General features: G+C 43.1%; 1 pseudogene across 1 annotated transcript; it reads left to right on the top strand.

The window, feature by feature from the left end:
- The first annotated feature begins 22 nt into the window (after positions 1–22).
- On the top strand, positions 23–2,611 carry LOC105506761 (annotated as a pseudogene). Its single transcript, XR_001000990.1, has one exon. The product of XR_001000990.1 is annotated as a splicing factor 1 pseudogene (transcript).
- The last annotated feature ends 3,598 nt before the right edge of the window (positions 2,612–6,209 follow it).

The following is a 6,209-nucleotide window of genomic DNA, read 5'->3' as shown; positions in this document are numbered from 1 at the left end:
CCGCGTGAGAGGACGGGCTCCGCGCGCTCCGGCAGCACAGTCGGGTCCCCTCCCCGCGGGAGGCTTGCCAAGGAGAAGCCGCCGCCGCCCCGCCGAGGAAAAGCAGTTGCCGGTGCCTGTACCCGGGAGCGCCATGGCGACCGGAGCGAACGCCACGCCGTTGGACTTCCCAAGTAAGAAGCGGAAGAGGAGCCGCTGGAACCAAGACTCAATGGAACAGAAGACAGTGATTCCGGGAATGCCTACAGTTATTCCCCCTGGACTTACTCGAGAACAAGAAAGAGCTTATATAGTGCAACTGCAGACAGAAGACCTGACTCGTAAACTGCGCACAGGAGACCTGGGCATCCCCCCTAACCCTGAGGACAGGTCCCCTTCCCCTGAGCCCATCTACAATAGCGAGGGGAAGCGGCTTAACACCCGAGAGTTCCGCACCCGCAAAAAGCTGGAAGAGGAGCGGGACAACCTCATCACAGAGATGGTTGCACTCAATCCAGATTTCAAGCCACCTGCAGATTACAAACCTCCAGCAACACGTGTGAGTGATAAAGTCATGATTCCACAAGATGAGTACCCAGAAATCAACTTTGTGGGGCTGCTCATTGGGCCCAGAGGGAACACCCTGAAGAACATAGAGAAGGAGTGCAATGCGAAGATTATGATCCGGGGGAAAGGGTCTGTGAAAGAAGGGAAGGTTGGGCACAAAGATGGCCAGATGTTGCCGGGAGATGAACCACTTCATGCCCTGGTCACCGCCAACACAATGGAGAACGTCAAAAAGGCGGTGAAACAGATAAGAAACATCCTGAAGGAGGGTATCGAGACCCCAGAGGACCAGAATGATCTGCGAAAGATGCAGCTTCGGGAGTTGGCTCGCTTGAATGGGACCCTTCGGGAAGATGACAACAGGATCTTAAGACCCTGGCAGAGCTCAGAGACCCACAGCATTACCAACACCACAGTGTGTACCAAGTGTGGAGGGGCTGGCCACATAGCTTCAGACTGCAAATTCCAAAGGCCTGGTGATCCCCAGTCAGCTCAGGATAAAGCACGGATGGATAAAGAATATTTGTCCCTCATGGCTGAACTGGGTGAATCACCTGTCCCAGCATCTGTGGGCTCTACCTCTGGGCCTGCCACCACACCCTTGGCCAGTGCACCTCGTCCTGCTGCTCCCGCCAACAACCCACCTCCACCGTCTCTCATGTCTACCACGCAGAGCCGCCCACCCTGGATGAATTCTGGCCCTTCAGAGAGTTGGCCCTACCATGGCATGCATGGAGGTGGTCCTGGTGGGCCCAGAGGTGGCCCCCACAGCTTCCCACACCCGTTACCCAGCCTGACAGGTGGGCATGGTGGACATCCCATGCAGCACAACCCCAATGGACCCCCACCCCCTTGGATGCAGCCACCACCACCACCGATGAACCAGGGCCCCCACCCTCCTGGGCACCATGGCCCCCCTCCAATGGATCAGTACCTGGGAAGTACGCCTGTGGGCTCTGGGGTCTATCGCCTGCATCAAGGAAAAGGTATGATGCCGCCGCCGCCTCCCAGTGGGCAGCCCCCACCCCCTCCCTCTGGTCCTCTTCCCCCATGGCAACAACAGCAGCAGCGGCCCCCACCACCCACTCCGCCCAGCAGCAATATGGCTTCCAGTACCCCCTTGCCATGGCAGCAAAGATCCCTCCCCGCCGCGGCGATGGCCCGAGCCATTAGAGTGAGGACTTTACGTGCCCATTGGTGACCCTTCTAGGCAGACAGCCTCAGCATCGCCCCTGGTGGACAGGATGGTTCGGCAAAGCAGCCTGAGTTATTTTTGTGGACGGAATCGGGACACGCTGGCTCCATATCGTAAAATTTTTATTAATTTTTTTCTTTTTCCTTTGTTATTTCCTTATCTCTTCCTTTCTTCAGACGCCGTCCAAGGAGATGCTCTCCCTGGTCTTCTGCTGCAATTAGATTCCTTTCCCTTCTCTCCAGTTCTCCTTCCCTTACCAAGGAGAGGGGAGCAAATTGTTTTGGGCATGGGCTTTGGCCATTCACGTCAAGCTGGTTGTGGGGTTCTTTGGTTCTAAGTTTTTCAAGGTGTCATAGCCACCCCCGAAGATGTTTAAAGTGTGAGGTTTTTAATCTCTGCCACCCTTGTCAAGGGAGTCTTGTACAGTTGCCGAGGGTAGATTCATTTCCAGGTTCCGGGATTCCCATCCGCCCTGGCGCTCCTGCCAGCAGTGGGTGGGCAGCCTGAGCTCCCTTGGGCTCGCCTGCCAGCCTGGAGTTCTTCCCGTGCTCCTTGACCACCTGAGCTGCCTCAGATTCCATTTGGTCCTCTGCTTCCTGGAAGGCTTTCTTTTGTGTTTTATTTTAATCCCAAATGTCTGAATGTTTTGCAGTGTCTAGGGGTTTGAGCCCCTCGTTCATTCTCCTTCCTTTTTCCTCCCGCTTCCCTCTCCATGGAGTGATTATGTTGATGATAATGTATACTGCGCGTTCTCTTCACTGGTTTATCTGCAGAAATTTCTCTGGGCTTTTTTTGGTGTTAGATTCAACACTGCGCTAAAGCGGGGATGTTCCACTGAATAAAAGAGCAGTGTGGTTTTCAAAAAAAAAAAAAAAAAACAGATACCTTCTATTTGAAGCTCCCAATTTAAGTTTTTCATCAAGAAAGGTGTATGTGGGAGAGTGTATATACTTTCACATGACATTTCTGCTCCCAAAATGATAAATATTATGCTATTGTTGATTCTTCCTTTTTTTCTTTCAAGTGCTACCAGATGCATTTGTAATTGGAGGGAAAAATTTTCTCTTAAATCTTATTGGAGAAAGATTGTTTGCTTTGTTTTGTTTTTTTAGTAAATATACCAGAGCAGAGTTGTCAAGATAATTATTATTTATTTTGTTTGTTTTTGGCTGGATGAAATGGGGAGCCATCATAGCGTTTTTTTAATTTTTTTTATTTTTTTACTTTAAGTTCTGGGATACATGTGCAGAATTTTGCAGGTTTGCTACATAGGTATGCATGTGCCATGGTGGTTTGCTGCAAGATCATGGCATTTTAAACAGAAGATTGATGTTAACTTTTTATTTGTTTATTAAATTAAGGGAAATCTTATGCAGATGAAGTTTTGCTATTGTTTATTAAATATAGGTAAATATTATGGAGCTAAATGCAGGTTGAAATATACAATTTTATAATTGTTCACAAATGAAAATATTCAAATAAGCACTTTCCCAAATATGATGTAAAACATTTATGTCCAGGCGCGGTGGCTCCCACCTGTAATCCCAGCACTTTGGGAGGTCAAGGCAGGCAGATTGCCTGAGGCCAGGAGTTCGAGACCAGCCTGGCCAACATGGTGAAACCCCATCTCTACTAAAAATACAAAAATTAGCCGGACCTGGTGTCAGGCACCTTTAATCCCAGCTACTCAGGGAGGCTGAGGCAGGAGAATCACTTGGACCCGGGAGGCGGAGGTTGCAGTGAGCCGAGATCGTGCCACTGCACTCCAGCCTGGGTGACAAGAGTGAGACTTCATCTCAAAAAAAAAAAAAAACTTTCCATCACCCAGAACATCATCCTTTGTTCAGTCCATCTCCACCTCTGTGAGCAACTATTTTTCTGATTTCTTTCAACATAGATTGTTGTGTAATTATTCGTGTAAATAAAATCAAACAGTGTATTAATTTTTGCTAGCTTTATTCACTTAATATAATCTTTTTCAGATGCATCTATGTTGTTGTCTGTATCAAAACCTGACTTTTTTTTAGTGCTAAGTGGTATTTCACTGTGCAAATACTCCGTAATTTGTTACTTGTATTTCCGTTGATGAACATAAGAGTTATTTCTGAGTTTTGGTGATTAAAAATAAAGCTGCTATAAACATTCTTGTATGAGATATTTTAAAGACACGTTTCCATTTCTCTTGAGTAGATATGTAAGAGTGAAATTGCTAAGTGATTATTATATGTTTAACTATTTAAGAAACCACAAATAAATTTTCTAAAGTAGTTGTACTACCCTATCCTGCCGCCAGCAGTACATGAGTTCCAGTTACTTCATATGCTTGCCAGCACTGGATATTATCTATATTGTGGGAAAAAAAATCCTGGTTTATGTATATGGCATATCATTGTGGTTTTAATTTTCATTTCCCAGATAATGTGATATTCAGTATCTTCTCACATAGTTCTGGGCCATCCTATATCTTCTTTTGTGAGATCTGTTCAACAAGTTTACCCATCTTAATGGACTATTCATCGTCTTCTTATGGATTTGAAGGAATTCTTTAAATATTCTGAATATAGTTCTGTCATTGAACATATGTATTTTTAATATCTTTTCTTCTGCCCATAGTCTGAATTTCCCTCTTTTATGGGTGCAAAAAAAAAAAGAATTTTTAAATATTTTGATAAAGTCTAATTATGATTACTTCTTTCAAGTTTAGTGCATTTTTGTTCTCTAAGTAACTTTTGCTTATGCCTGAGTCACAAAAGTATTCTTTATATATTTTTCTAAGAGATTTATTGTTTTAATCTTATAATTTAGGCTACAGTCTTTCTTGAATTTATTTTTGTGTGTAGCGTGAGGTGAAGCTAAGATTCATTTCTTCCCACTTATTTATCGAATTCGTTGCTCTATTATCATTTATTGAAAGGGTAAAGTGTCTTCACTGTCCTCTGGTCTTCAATGTTCTGATGATAATTCAGCCATCATTTGCGTAATTGTTCCCTTATATGTGATGACCTTTTTCCTCTGACAGCTTTCAGTATTTTGCCTTTATCTTTTATTTTCTAAAGTTTTACCATGATATACTTAGGTGTAGTTTACTTTGTGTTTATCTTGCTGGGATTTATCTAGGCTTCTTGGATCTATAAATGTATGTTGTTCACCAAACTTGAAAAATTGGGGGTCAATATATTTTAAAATAATTTTTGTTCGCTTCTTTCTCTTTATATTTAACTATTTTGAAGCTTACCGATTCCTTTGTATTAGTTTTCAATTGATGCCATAACAAATTGCCACAAACTTGGAGGCTTAAATCCATATAAATTGGTTACAGTTTTGTTGAACGGAAATCTGACACAGTTTCTACTGAGCTAAATCAAGGAATCGGGAAGCCAGTGCTTCTTTCTGAGAGCTCCACATAAGAATCTGTTTTCTTGCACATTCAGGTTGTTGGGGAACTCCAGATTTTGTGAAACTGACATTCCTGTTTGTTTACTGACTATAGCTGAGGGCCAGCCTTGGCATGTGATTTCCTCAGCTTCTAAACCAGCAACGGAATGTCATGTCTCTCTCAGCACTTCAGATCTCTGCTGCCCTCTTCCATTATCTCAAATCTCTGACCGACTGCCACTTTTCACGGTCCTTGTGATAATCCAGGATAATGTCTCTACTTTAAAGTTGATAACTTGAATTCCATCTGCAAAATTCCATTTTCCATGTAAAGTAACACATGCACAGGTTCCAAAGATTAGGGTGTAGACATCTTTGGCAGAGGGAAGGGGCCGGCATTATTCTGCCTACCACAGCTTTTTATCTGCTGGCTTCAATCTGCTGCTAAATCCATCCATGGAACTTTTTTATTTCAGATGCGAAGTTTTTTATGTCTAGAATTTCTGTTTGATTTTCCTATAGTTTTCATTTCTCTACAGAGACTCACCATCTGTTCAATTATTATAGTCATCTTTTAAATTAAGTCCCTATGATACATGTTTTAAAGTCCTTTACTGTTAATTGTCTGCTAATTTTCGTGGTATGTTCATTTCTTCTGTTCTTGAAGATGGCTCACATTTTCCTTTATCTTCATATATCTAATGAATCCTGCTTGCACACTTGGTATTATGGATGGAGACTCTGGTTTCTGTTAACTTCCTGTCAGAAGTGGTGTTTTTGTTAGTTTATCTGTTTGCTTGTTCATTTGTTTGCTTTTTCTGGCAAGCAGTTAAATTGTTGACTAATCACATTGCATTTCTGAAGATTGTATTTTACATTTTGTTAGGGTCAATCTACTTCATCTTTATTCCTAGACTTAAAGTGTAGCCCTTAATCAGCAAACACAGTATTTACATCTAATATAGAGTATTTCATGGGTTTTACAGAAAGTCTGAGGTGTTTATCAAACAGGATTCAAACTCCAAACACTGTCATCACACCAAGACACAATGGCTGAAATCTATGCTTAGCTTTTTTATCCTTTAAGTTTTTA

This window comes from Colobus angolensis, unplaced genomic scaffold (genome assembly GCF_000951035.1).
Source record: "Colobus angolensis palliatus isolate OR3802 unplaced genomic scaffold, Cang.pa_1.0 Scaffold14, whole genome shotgun sequence".
Classification (NCBI taxonomy): Eukaryota; Metazoa; Chordata; class Mammalia; order Primates; family Cercopithecidae; genus Colobus; species Colobus angolensis.
Note: the sequence above shows the minus strand (reverse complement) of the source record. Positions and strands in the feature narration are given on the sequence as shown.